The 14,699-nt window shown below is 38.0% G+C and overlaps 1 protein-coding gene across 1 annotated transcript in view; it reads left to right on the top strand.

The window, feature by feature from the left end:
* The window catches only part of Alg14 (ALG14 UDP-N-acetylglucosaminyltransferase subunit), a 93,787-nt gene that overhangs the window by 19,292 nt on the left and 59,796 nt on the right, over positions 1-14,699 (top strand). The gene's annotated exons all lie outside the window — the stretch shown is intronic.

Genomic DNA, 14,699 nt, shown 5'->3' with positions numbered 1-14,699 from the left:
ATTATACTTTGTAATGACCACCTAGTAATCCACAATAATGATGTACCATTTCCTTGATGTTTGTAGTCTTTCACTAATTGCTGCAGTAAACACTTTTGTACTTACACACATTCTATAAATATTCTTCTAACTTGCTAGATTTTGTATAATAAATGTGAATGTTACTTTTATTAGGAAGAAGCTTAAAAAATGAAGAAGCCCAACTTGCTGATACTAAAGAGTCTGTCAGCCCTTTCTTACCACAGCATTCTGGCAAATTGTTGACTGAATTTGAAGTATCCATAATAAAACAGTATAAATGTATGGGGTACAGGCTAATGTATTAGATACACTAAACTATTTTGGTTTTTTTGGCCTTAAATAAAATTCCTGCCCTCCATTCACATTTTTTAATAACTTGACAGCAATACTGAGAGATTTATTACATGCAGACCTTATAAATGCTGCTATTGGTTTGGACTCTAATCTCTGTATCACATGCATCCCGTGGCTGACCACAGTTTGCTTCTTAAAACTTTGTGTTACAGGGGCTGGGGTTGTGGCTCAATGGTAGAGTGCTCACCTAGCATGTGTAAGGTCCTGGGTTTGATCCTCAGCATCACATAAAAATAAATAAATAAAATAAAGTCATTGAATCCATCAACAACTAAAAAATAAAAATTAAAAAAAAAACTTGTGTTACACAAATAATCCATATCCTCACATTTTCAATGGTTTTCTTAATATAAAAAAGTATATTTAGAACCAAAAGCCAATGTCTGTTAGAGGCATTCTTTATGTCTAAAGTCAAAGCCAAAATAAGAACATCTGCTACTAGTAGCACTATTCTTTGTTTTGACCCTTTACCTAAGATGAAGTAAGAGGTATAAATATTGAAAAAGAAAAAATAAAGTCATGTATTCTATAAATAATTACATCTAGAAAAAAAGCAGTTAAAAGATTACCAAATATTAGTTTAGAAAAGTGTCAAATGCAAGCTGAATATGGAAACACCAATAACTTTCTTATGTGATATCAAAAACTATTAGAAAAAATAATAGAAAAGATACCTTATGTATTAAACACTAGGATAGCTTCTTTTTAAAAAATATTTATTTTTTAGTTGTAGTTGGATACAGTGTCTTTATTTTATTTATTTATTTTTATGTGGTGCTGAGGATTGAACCCAGGGCCTCGCATGTGCTAGGCGAGCACTCTACCGCTGAGCCACAACCCCAGCCGTAGGATAGGTTCTTCAGTAAAAGGAAATAATATGGACACAATAGTGAAATCTTACTAAGAGCCATTAAGTGTGGAATAAATACAGAGGCATGTTCCTAATGCTTAAAAATTTACTTTCCTTTTGCCCAAATATATAGTGCAGTAACAGTCAAAATTCAATGTTTTTTTTTTTTTTTTTTTAACTTTGTTTATTCAACAAGAAATGTTTGCTTTCCATTTGCCAGGCATTTTTTGTGGGCAGTTGAGATACATCAGTGCAAAGCAGACCTGCAATCAGGGTGCTTACTCAACCCAAGTGAAGACAGTCATACTAGAAATAGGGAATTGGAAAATCTGAAGGTGATCAGTGCTGGGAGGGCGATTACACAGGGATATAGGGAATGCACATTCTGAGGAGGTGGAAGAGTTTCAGTTTCTCATAGAAACTTGAAGAAGATGGAGACAACTGGGATAAGTGCATTTCAGGCAGAGGGCTCGGTTTCCCAGCAGTCCTCAAATGGGGCCTTCCTGGATATTGGGGGAATGGCAGAGTCCTTGGAGCAGAATGAGTGGAGGGAGACATTGGGGATGGGGTGAGAACATAGGGCAGGGAGCCAGATGATAGAGGGCTTTGAAGGAATTCTAAGAATTTCCTCTCTGACTGTGAGGAAAATAGGTAGCTACTGGAAGGTTTTGCTGGAAGTTTGATCACTGTCATTGCTGTGTCTCAAAGCAAAAATGAAACCAACTGGGTGGATGTTTCAGCAATCTGAATAGGAGATAGTGTACTTTGCACCAGTGAGGATAAAAAAAAGGGGGGGGAAATGTTAGATTTTTGGATTTTTTTAAAAGTAGAGTTCACAAAATTTCCTGCAAATTGGGTTAGAATTTGAAGAAAAGAGAGAAAGAAGAGCATGAATGACTTCAAAGTTTCTGTTCTGGGTAATCATAAGAACGGAGTTACTTTGTTATCTGTGTCCCTGGGTAGTCTGTAAGTGGAGCATCCCTGTTTTCAAGTGTCATTATATTGTTTCATACACCCAAACCAATCAGCAGCCTCCACCATGGCTACAACTCCCTAAAACCTTCCTGGAATTCAAAGGGACTTCCCAGGCTCTCCTTGCACTGATTCCAAACCATCTTAAGTCCTACCTATTTGTTTCCTGTACCTCTATTCTATCCTTTATCCCTCTCTTTTTTATGCTTTTCCCGTTCCTCTCACTTTCCAGAAAAGTCCTTCAGGATTCAGAAATGGTCCTGGAAAGTCCTTCCCTGTGCTAAAGAACTTCTTTTATTGTGCTTTTGTATAACCTTCCCAAATCTGTGTTGATGTCATTCCTCCATGCTGCCACCGGGTGGCAGCACACTGCTGAACATTGAGTAGTTTGATCTAACTTAGAACTGCCAGTGGTGTGGAGATTTCTAGTATATATTAGACTGCTCTGGCAAATGGTAGTGGTGGGGTAGAAGCGGGGAGGTTTCCTTCACTTCTTTTTTAGGGAGTATCATATGCCATTTCCAGAAGAGATTTTCCTTTCTTGAATTTGAAAGAGCTTTATATAGCTTTGGAATAGTCTTTTTAGCCTAGAGAATGTTTTATTTAGACTTTTTCTACTGTATACCTTGCCAAACTTGTAGTACTGTTATATTTGTCCAAAGTGCTCTTTTTTGAGACAGATAGAACAGCTCACTAGAAGCTTTGCCTTTGCAAAGGTAAAGTCCTTCTTGAAAACCAAAAGTAGATATGATTAGCCAGTTTCTGGGTACAAAATTTATACTAAGTTTTATGAGGAATACAAGTAATGAAAGAAAGTGCTCTTTGACTCAAGAAGTTTTTGATACAGTTTGGGAGGAAAGATCATAAATATTGCAAACCCTAAGAATTAATTAAAAGCATCACTGGTGAACTAGTGAGGAAAAGATAATATAGGTATTAGGTGCCTCTGAAGCCTGGGCTACAGTGTGGAGTTGAGGGCCTCTTGGTTGAAGTCTGAGCAGTTAGACTGCTTTGGAAACACCAAGCCAAATTGAAGATGGGATAAATTACTGCCCTGAAAATAGGGACTTTGGAGGAGTTAATACCTGCCCTGTGCCCCCAACATGTATCACTTGGGTTCCTTTCTGGGTCTGTTCTCCAAATGCTACATTTATATCCTCCAGATTGAAAATTCAAAATTAGTTTTGAAGAAATTGATTTGCTCAGAGAGACTAGAACTGTATATTCTAACATGTGGGTCCTGAATATTTTTTACCCTTCAATCAATATATTCCACCCAGCGCAGAGAGCTTCTAGTCTGCCCTTAATGCCAGTGCTGTGACTATTGACATTAGGGGGTCAATACATCTTTGTTGTGAGGGAATGTTCTATGTATTCTCAGATGTTTAGCAGCAACCTTGGCTTCCATCCACTAGTTGCCAGTGCACTCCCCACTTAATCCCTAGTCATGACAACCCCGAATGTCTCCAGATCTTGCCAAGTAGGGTTAGAAGGAGTCTCTCCCTCTTCTTCCCCTTGAAAATCATTGGTTCAGACCAACATCTACAGACTCTCAAAAACATGAGGAATGCCTGTACCATGAGAGAAATCAAAACTGCAGTCAGCAAAGAATCTTAGAGAAAAAGGATCAAAGAAGAGGATACTGTGGGGTGGGGTGCAGGGCTTAAAGAAAAGTTACTTTCAGATAAATGAGAGGACATTAATTATATCCTTAAAAAAGAATAAGGCCTGTTATTTTTAACTCAGAAACACTAGGATATTAAATTTTTGACTGCAGGAATTTAAAAAAAAGTCATGAAGGATCACATTGAAGAATTCTGCCAAAAAGCATAAGAAAAAGGTTGAAACCATAGAGAATAGTAAGAAAGCTAGACCATCAAACTGGATGTTGAAGGTCTGCTATCCAGAACAAACAAGGAAACAGAAGTTAAAACAAAACAAAAAATGATGACCCAGGAAAAATTCCCAGAACTAGAAGGACATGACCTTCAAAAGGACTCTCCCCAGCCCAATTAAACTGTAGCCTCAACAGCCTAAGTCATCTACAGTTTCACAACTAATGATAAAGGGGAGATACCAAAAACTTCCAGAAAGAGAAAGGAAAGAAGTCACATTGGGCCAGTGGGGGTGGGAGGGGTGGGGAACATTCCAAATAACATTCAGAACAGTGGACCCAGTGGAAGTAATAACTTGTTGACATGAAATATTTGTTTACTGAAGAAATAACCCAGACATCTCATAAACCCCACTATTTTGAGGCTACTATATTTGTATTTTGGAAGCAGAAGTTTTGCTGTTACTTTAATAAGTAGGGATTCTTTTGGTTTACTTTTTGCTTTTGTTTTGAAGGGGTTTACACTGTTGGTTTTTATAAATAACTGACAGTTTAGTGGCTTCAGGATTTATCAGGTAAAACTAATATGACATACTTCCACTTAACACCACCTACTGTTTTCCACAAGGTGGGGTGCTAACTTCATACAACAAACTGAGACCAGTACAAGTTCCTGAGACTTCTAAATTTAATGCATTTGATGTCTATCTTTAACAGTTCCCAAGAAGTTCTAAAATAAATGTTTGTAAACTACATAATTATAATTGTGGGGTTGTTTTAGTTTGTAAACTACATAACAACTCAGGGTTTAACTTCATTATATTTTTAGGGTGTGTCTAAGGTATATGTATTCACTTTTTCTTCATTCCAGTGACCTTTGATGCAGGTGAAAATAACTCTAATTTGGAAGAAATACAGTTGTGAAATTTCTGATTAAGAAAATATAAGTTTTTGCAAATAGAAATTCTGAAGTGGCTATTTCAGTAAATAGATGTTTATTTTCAAAGTAGTATATTGGGTAGATTTATACATTCTTCTGAAGTATTTTAAATAGCTTAACCTCTTCAGTTCCTTCCAGAACTACCTTTCTTCTGTCTCTAAAACTAATGGAAGGTAGGTTGAATTTTCTTTTAATCAGATTCTGATTTGATGGAATTGAATAGCATATTTCAGTTACTTCAGACTTCTAATAATTTTATCATTTTCCTATATCACTTAAATTTGTATGGAATTCTTACAACATGCAGAGCATTAATATTTTATAATATATCACTGTTGTTTCTCCATTTTAAAGCAAATTATTTATTATCTAATAACAATGTTTCGATTGAAACAAATATTTTTTTAAAACTGTTATATATATCGTGAGTATAAATATACAACTTCTTTTTGTTACTATAAAATTAGGATGCAACCCACTTGGGAATTCTCTGTGTACTTCCTTTTGCACAAATGGAGGTTCTTTGATCTCTTGAGCCACTAGACCCCAAGAAATGCTTCTGGAGCATGGTGGTTACAGTTACACCAGGGACAGCATAACTCCAAGCCCTGTAAGTGCAACACTGTGACTGGTGATACACTTCCAGTTTCAGTCAGGATTGACTGAGGAACTGAAGATGGCAAGGAAGGGAGAGGGATACATTGAACACCAGGGGTGTTCACCTGTCCTGCACGTACCTGAGGTGCTCATTTTACAGTAACTGATGAAGTACTACATGCCTGAGGAGCCATAAAGTTCCAAACTGAGTGCTGCTAACAACCAGCTCTGTGAACTTGGACAAATCAATCTCCCTAGACCTCAGTGTCCCACTGTGAAATACCATGGCCTGGCTGAGATTAGGGATCTAGCTGCCACCATGATGTCACATTTGGCTTAAGCCTGCTGTTCCAGGCCATCCCCTTAGGCCTTCCAGCATCTGCCCAGAATCCAGATTTTGAATATTGTCTTCCTGAATTACCAGTTGGCTTGCTCTGTATATCCACCAGCCAGGTCAGCCCATCAGCCCAGTTGCAAGTACAAACCCATGTCTGCCCCATTTCATCCTACAAAGTACCTATACATATTTTCTAACATTCATGTATTTTGTGCTTAGACAATGTTTTACTGACTCATAAAATTATGCTGAAATCCAGACCCTAATAAATAATGATATGCCCTCAGTTTATTTCTTTTTTTAGGGGGATTGAACTCAGGAGCACTCTACCACTGAGCCACATCGCCAGCTCTATTTTGTATTTTTATTTAGAGACAAGGTCTCACTGAGTTGCTTAGCACCTTGCTTTTGTTGAGGCTGGCTCCTGCCTTAGCTTCCCTACCCGCAGTGATTACAGGTGTGGGCCACCCCACCCAGCCGACCCTCGGCCTACTTCCTCTCTTGCATCCTCTCCATAGAGCAGGGTGATACCTTTCACCCCAGCTAGTAAGTTGAGAGTTGCTTCAGACTCTCCTTAAAAATCCCTCCTCCCCATTTTTTGACCTCTTCATTTCTCCACCTTAGTGTTGCAGCTGTCTTTTATGCCTTCAGCATTGTTCTTCTGATCTCCCCAATAATTTCCCTTCTTTGGTTGTGTCTCTCTACCCCTTCTGTCCTCATATTTATCAGAGTGTTATTTCTTGAATACATATCTGGTAACATTACACCCTCTTTTTAACATGTGTAGGTATCTTCTCGTTGCCTCTAGATTCAAATACATATTCCTTAGAGTGACTTCGAAGGCTTTTCCTCTTCAATTTCATGTTCTGAAGCTCTATGCCTTGCTTCTTATGTGCCAAAATATAGTTCCCCAAATATTCCATGCTCTCTTGTGCATGGCTGCTCTGAACATGCTACCTCTTCTGGACTACCTTTTCCCTGCTCTTCTACACCTGATATATTTCATAGTTCTCACAAATCAGATCAGGTATTTCTTCCAGGAAGTCTGACTTATCAAAGTGTAGTTAATGGTATCCTACTTGGTGCTAAAATTGTTTTTATTTTTTATGTCTCATATTGTATTTACCTCTTTGGTTGCATTTATCAGTCTATCAGTTTTCCTGGGTTGCCCTGCCAGACTATAGTGCGTTCCCTGTGAATGTCTTATTCACTTTGTGAAACCCAGTTCCTGTCACCTGGTGGGTGCTTATTGGATATTAAGTGAATGGATGAATATGTGAATGAATCTGTGCTTAAATGAAGAGTGTAGCTCTGAAATCAAGTGTTATAAACAGTTGTTTATACAATAAAATGAACAATCAAAGAAATTTGTTAACTTTCACAATGGTCTTATTTCTGGTAAACCTGTAAAGCTGCACAAGTATGTCACTAACAATAGTATGTGTCTCTCTTTATCTTTGTTAATGGTCCTTCATAGGACTGCCACAGTACTGCCTCCAGCAGCTCCAAGCTCTCCCATCAGGGTTAAAAACCTGGCTTAATACTATGTATTAGACTGGCTGAGAAAAAATAGGTTTCTTATAGCATGTGGGAAATTTGAAGCCTCCTTTTCCCAGATCTTTTCCAGAAGTCCCAGACAGATATCCTGCCTCATGGTCTCTACTGAGGTTATGCTCCCACCTTTCATCCAATCATTGTGACTAGGGATGGCTCTGTGTGTGTGTGTGTTTTTAAATTATGGTCATTTCGATTTCAGAATGATTCACTGAGCCATTCAACATAAATTTGAAAAGAAAATCCTCCATGTTGCTTAAGGTCTTCTAGGCCCACTGTTAGAGCCAGGGTTGGGGATGAAGGAGATGAAATGAATACCACCAAAACCATTTGGCAGAGAATGTGAAAAGAATGAGTTGTCCAAAGGAAAATTGGGGTATTATCAAAAGAAGGGGTCAATAAAGGCTAGGAAGAAGACAACAAATGTTCTTTGTAAAGAGCTTTAAAATCTTTATAGAGCCAGAATCCCACAATTGTTTCACAAACAAACTCCTTTTTTATTTTCCTGAATCCTGAGACTGCCAGGCAAGAAGGACTTTGTCAAGGTGAAGGGAGGAGTGACTATAGACCTTGGGGTAGAGCTGGAGTGGCAGCTTTGTCTTTGACAAGTCAGACTTGAAATCCAGTATGGGATCATGGTGGCTAATTGAGGGTCAGTGATCAGAGCCAGGCCTCTTTGTTTCACAGTGCAAGATGCAGGTCCAGAGAGGTTGATTTGCTCAGGGTGACAGTTTGTTATTGGCAGGACTCCATTTGAAACACAACTTCCTCATGCATATGTCACTTATGGTACTTCTTCAGCTACCATGAAGTAAATGTATACCAAATACTTGAAGGACATGCATATTAAAACTTTTTGTGGTAAATTATGATCATCTTGATTTTAGAATGATTGGTTGAACCATCCAACATTCATATATGTAAATAAACACATACACACACAGCATTATTTTTCAAATGTTTTGAAAGAAAGCTGAAACTATTTTTGGTTAAATGAAATTTTATTATTTTAGTTTTGTCTTGATTCCAAGATTCTGCAATGGTGTGGCATTCATTAAATAATAAATGTATTGTATGTTTCAATGTGTGGTAACAGCAAAGAATGACTTCATAGACCACTTGATCTGTTCTGTTGTGGTTTATGATGCCATCTGGATTCTTTGGTGGAATTATTTCCATCTAAATCACTGTAAACTTCTATTTCATTTTCACAAATGTCAAGCCAGATATATTTGTGGCTTTTAGCAGTGGTGCAATTCTGGAACATACTTTGAAAGTTATTAGTTGTCATATACTATTAGTATTTAACTCAGTATTTCACATAATTTCAGACAAACTAGCATCCTGAAGAAAAAAGCATTTTTTCCACTTTATATTTTTATTCGGCAGAATCTACTTTTCTTGTTTATCTTGCACTATACATTTGGTTGTACATCAGTCAAATATGCGCAGGGAGTATTGGGAGGCCCTGTGGGCATATAGAATACTGTAAGACATGGCTCCTACCCCTTCTTAATAGGAAACTCAGATATATTGCCAGGATGTCCTCACTAGGATATATCTTTTTCTTTATGATGGTGAGAGAGAAAGTCCTACTTATTTGTCCATTTGTATGAAAGAGACTGGATCATGTTCAAAATATGAATACATGTTTAGTATATACACATTGAACTGCAAAGAAAGAAAGGACTCAATTAATGCATCTTTTCTAGGAGTATGTGAACCCAGTTGGCTGCAAGAACATAATAAAACCCCAGAACTTGAAAGAAAGAACTTGGTTCAATAGAAAAGTCTGAAGATTTCCGAGGTCCTATGGTCTTATTCTGGTTTTTCTTCCAAAAGGCTCTGGAAATAGGGCTGGGGGCTGGGAGGTCATTGGTAACAATGTAGATGGGGTTGGTAGACCAAACCTACACAACAGAACAGGACACAAAAGACAAACAGAAGGAGACAGAGAACCTAGTTCCCCTAGAACCAGGGGAAGAAACAACAAACTCTATGGCTGTGTGTTTGTAAATGAATAGAGTAGGTGAGTTTAAAAACAAAGAAAGGAAATGAGCCAGAATGGGTAGTGGGTTATGTGTTGGAGCAATAGGATGCGAGGGGTAAACTCCATAGGAAGCTGGTACAGCTCCTCAAGGATTGGGTAAGGTGTACATCTCAGAGAAACAAGAAGCATCTGTAGAAATTGAGTCAGTAGCACATTTCAGGACATGTAGAAAGGAAGACCTGGGTTGAGATCCTGGCTCTGTTACCTTGATAGCATCCACATTTCTCATATGTGAAGTGGGCATTTTGGATGAGTTGGTCTCTTGTAACCCTGAGATACAATGAGATTCAGAGCCAGCATCTTCTTCATTGCCATCCCCCAGCATGGACCATGGACTTAACTTCTAGAAATGTTAATGATAGTCATTATCTATTCAGCAAGTATTCATGGAGTACTCATGATGTCGAAAGCACCATTCTGGATCCTGGGATGAACACGATGAAATCCTTCTCTCATGGAGCTTCCATTCTTGGAAAGGAGGCAGGATACACACATAAAAGAACAGATTAATTCAATGTACTGATAATTGCCCTGAAGACTATAAAATAAGACAGTGTGGTGGAGAGTGACCATGTATTGGGGGAGAATGTCTCCCCTCTGAGAAGACAATGTTTAAATGAGAGTTGATTTGTAGGGAGAAACTAGCTGTGAGACTATCTGGGGACAAAGCAGACTGGTTAGAATGAACAGAAAAGGCCATCAGCAAGGAAAGTGTTTGATGCATTGAAAGAACAGACAGAAGAACAGTCTGGCTCCAGGGAGTAAACCAGGAGGGATTAGAGCGGCATCAGATTATATGGACCTTGAGAGTAATAAGGAATTGTGAACTTTATCCCAAATGCAATGGCAAGTCTTTGGAAGGTTTTAAGCAGGAAAATGAAGGGATCTGCTTTACATTATAAAAAGATAGCTCTGGCAATTTTATAGAGATTAAATTGTAATAGAATGAGAGAGAAGCAAAGAGTCTGTTGTAGTAGTTAAGAAGAGAGATGGTGGTGGCATGAACCATGGGAGTAGTAGAGACGCTTGGAATAGTGGATAGCTATGGAATGTGTGTAGAGGTTTTAGAAGAAGGAAACAGGGACAACCCGCTCTCTACCTTTCTCTCTGCCAACTCCAACATAAATCTTCATTTCTCTGTGGGAAATCTGATAGATCCTATTCTTCATTTGTTGATTTATGTCCTGAGAATATGATAGTTCATTTTCAGGTCACTGTAGAAAAGCCTAGTGGATAGGGGAAAGCAAACAAAAAGTATACCTTTCTTAGCCCTAGTAGAATAGATTGAGAGAGCCAGTTCAGCAGCCCACAGTGTCCTTCAAAGGAAATATTTCTTTCCTGGGTCTCTAATAATCCAGGAAAAGACTACCCTACTTGGTCCATATGGCCATTCCCAAATCAAACAGTGGTTCTGGAAGTCAATCAGGGTGATTGTGGTAAAATGATGGTTACGGCTTCTTTTATGTACTACATTCCTTTACAGAACATTAAGGAGGGTCAGGAACAGTCCCCTCAAGGAACAAGTATAGACTAACAAAACAATATGTCTATAAAGATGCCTTTCATTTGGATTTCTCCAGATACCACAACCCCCAGGGAATTCCTGGCCCAGGGTCATAGCCAGACCTGAATTGTGGCTCTCTGAACCTCTTGTCTCATTCCTTTGTCTTCAAAAGAACTTTTGTTAAGACCAAAATACAAGCCTTCTATTAATAGTTTTTTTTTTTTTTTTCTCACTGACTTCTTTATATATGTGATTATTTTGTAAAACTTTAAAAAACTCTCTCAAGATTTTGCCAAGCCAGGTTCTCAGCATTTCCTTTAGGGGTGTCATCAGACACCCAGGACCCACCTCTATGGGTCAAGCATGGGAGAAGAGTTAATAATTTAAATGGACTACTGGGTGGTAACTGTATGCAGGTAGATGGCTGGGTGGCAAGGCGTCATTTGGGGTGTGGCCTTTGGAACTATACCTGTCCTCTTGCTTTCTCTTTCTCTGCTTCCTGGCTGCTATGAGCTGAGCAGCTTTCCTCCACCATGCCCTTCCACCATGATGTTTCTGCCTTGGGTCCTGTTGACCATAGACCCAACCTCTGAAACCATGAACCAAAATAAACTTTTCTTCCTCTAAGTTGTTCTTGTTACAGTTGTTTTGGTCACAGTAACAAAAAGCTGATTAACACAAAGAACAATCTCTTTTTGGTGGGATTTCCAGATACCTGATTGATTATTAGATTATTAAAAAATAATGTGAGGAAAATCTGTATGGAATTTGGAGGTGGAGACTTCTCTAGTATAGAACTGCAAGCCAGAGAGTGACACCATATGGACTCTCCTGTTCCCGTGGCAGTTGTGTTTACCTCACTGTTAAGACTTTCAGCTTGACTTCATCCCAGCTACCACTGAAACTCCTCTTCTTGTCCTTTAATGCAGAGTTTCCCATCCAATTGACTCTTTTTTAAAAAACATTTTTATACATTTATTTATTCATTTTTATTGGTGCTGAGTATTAAACCCAGTATCTTAAACGTGCCTGGCAAGTGCTGTACCATTGAGCCACAACCACAGGCCCCCACCATTGACTCTTCAGACTGTTCTGAATAAATACCTTTCCCACTGACTTAGAAAAAGCTACTCATTGCCCTCCCCTGTAGATACTTCTGAGAGCAGAATGAGACACTGTTAATTATACTGAGACTACAGGTATTAACAGGCCACCTCTGCACACTGAGTGATCACTGTAAACATGTGGTCACTGACCCAGTTAGCTTTCACACACAAGTGGAACCAAGACACCTCTCTCCAGCTAAGCATCTGGAAGTTGGAATGTCAGGTCCCTTGCCTGGTGCAACCAGAAGTCAAGAGAGGCCATAAAACTTGAGTTACTAGTCTTACTGTCTTACCCTCATGCCTCAGTTTATGTCTCAGAGATCACTTAGTTCCCATCTAGAAATGCCTCCTCTAGTTTCCATTCTTCTGAGAATGAATTGAAACTTCCCAAACCTACTTTCATCACTTCTTCAGGCTGCCTATGGGGGGATGAGATGTAGACTCTTTGTCCAGGTCTAGGGAAGCTGTCTTCAGCCCCAGACACACTTGCCTTACCAAGCCTGAGTTGCTCTTCCTTGAAGCCAAGATGAAATCAGAGGAACCAGACTCAAACTGATCACCTTTCTGTTCCCATGGGACACTGTTCACATATAATCCAGAAATATTGTTCATTACTTCTTTATGAAATTTTAAAATTATACAGCTTTTTTTAAAAATTAAAGGAACATGATAAATACTTTTGATTTTTTTGAAGGAAATATTACAGATATTGAGATCAGGCATCAAAAAGTTGGATGGAAGTAACATATAAAATACTTACAATAAGACCCTACTGGTTTATTTTTTTTCTTATAGGGATTATTTTTATTATAATAATCATAATAACCAGGCATCTTAGTGGATTCAAGTGTATTTTGTTATATATGTCTGAAATCCTAAAAACATTGAAGACTAGAGAAAATTTTTTTGAATTTTTCACAAGCTTATTTAATAGCAAAAACTATTTGATCTGGTTTGAAGCTTATGGTCTACCCTACTCAGTATAGCTGTTCATATTTTACTGCAGAAATATTATTATTTGATTATTTCTGCAAACTCCAGAGGAGGACATTATATGTGGTATATATACCATGTTACCTGTCCACACTCTTCTGACCCAAAAGGTTTCTGAAAAGGACTTTTGGCTCTGAAAAATTACTCAGCCTGCCAATTAATAGTCCCCACACATTAAGTAAACACAAGCCTCAAACAAGTCTGCCTCTACTTTTTTACTGCTGCCTATATCATCCATAGTTTGAAGACTACCAGAATTAGCTTTTAGTTCAGTATTGAACACCTTAAGCCTTTGGAAAGAAGAAACAACATTGATTGATAATGATTGGTAAGTAAATAAAAATAGTAAGTTAAAAAATTGAGCCCAGATTCCCCATTCTCTACTGATATACCACAGAAAGAGGAGAACATATCTTTTGTCATCATATAAAGAAATAGAGTTGTTACATGTGCAGTCCATTTTCACTTTGTGGCTGAATATTTAAGAACCATACTCATTCCCTCATTCTCTCTTTGAGCATGTCAGAATCCTCCAATTTCACACATTTTTCTGATTGGGAAAAAAAAAAAACAAAAAACACTTAAGACTACTAGTTTTACTTATGTATTTTCCACTACTTTAGAGAAAGGCTTTTTTGTTCCTTTCTCAAGGAACATCTTGTTCCTCAAGACCAAAGGGGGAGGGAATATTATTAAATATTTGGTTCTTTACTCTCTGACTTAACTGTGTGGAAGCCAGGCTCTAAGAAAGTCCTCATTGATTTCTCCCTTTCCAGTATCACACTCCTTTGTAGGTTCCTTTTCATATAGAATAGGTTTGGCCTGTGTAACTATTTGGATTTTGCAGAAGTGACAAGTGTGACATAAAATTGGGTCATAAAAGACATTGTGGTTTCTGCCTGGCCCTCTCTTGGAACATACACTTTTTGAAAGTTTGCACTTGTGTAATTAGAACACTTGAGTAGCACTATTAGAAGACCCATGTGACAAGGAACTAGGGCCACCAGTCAACTACTAGCACTAAATTGCCAGACAACAACCAAGCCATTTTGGAAGTGGATTCTCCAGCCCCAGTCAAACACTCAAATGTTTGTAATCCCAGAGAACAACGTGATTTCAAGTTCATGAGATATTCCAAGCCCAAGTTACTCAGCCAAACCATTCCTGGATTCCTAAACCACAGAAAGAGGGGGGTGGGTTGTTGTTTTAAGTTGCAAAGTTTTGGGACAATATGTTAGTCAATAGTAGATAACCAAACACCTGGAACTTTGATACAAGGAAAATGTGTTGGTTTCTCTATGAAAATAATAATACATTCTTATGAATTTCAAATATATATATATATATGATCCAGCAAATGAAAATATCCTGTAATATCATCTTCTTCATAATTTATGGCACATAGTTCCAGATTTTATTCATGCAAATGCTAATATATATGTGTATGCCTGTGTATACAAATACATGTGTATAAAAGTGTGCATGAATGTTTTGTTAAGACAGTGGATCACAGTGAACATACTTTCCTACAACTTGTACTATTCACTTACTGTGATAATGTCCACATAAGTACATGTAGATCTATGT

This window comes from Marmota flaviventris, chromosome 10, assembly GCF_047511675.1.
Source record: "Marmota flaviventris isolate mMarFla1 chromosome 10, mMarFla1.hap1, whole genome shotgun sequence".
Taxonomy (NCBI): domain Eukaryota; kingdom Metazoa; phylum Chordata; class Mammalia; order Rodentia; family Sciuridae; genus Marmota; species Marmota flaviventris.
This window is presented reverse-complemented; position numbering and strand designations above follow the sequence as displayed.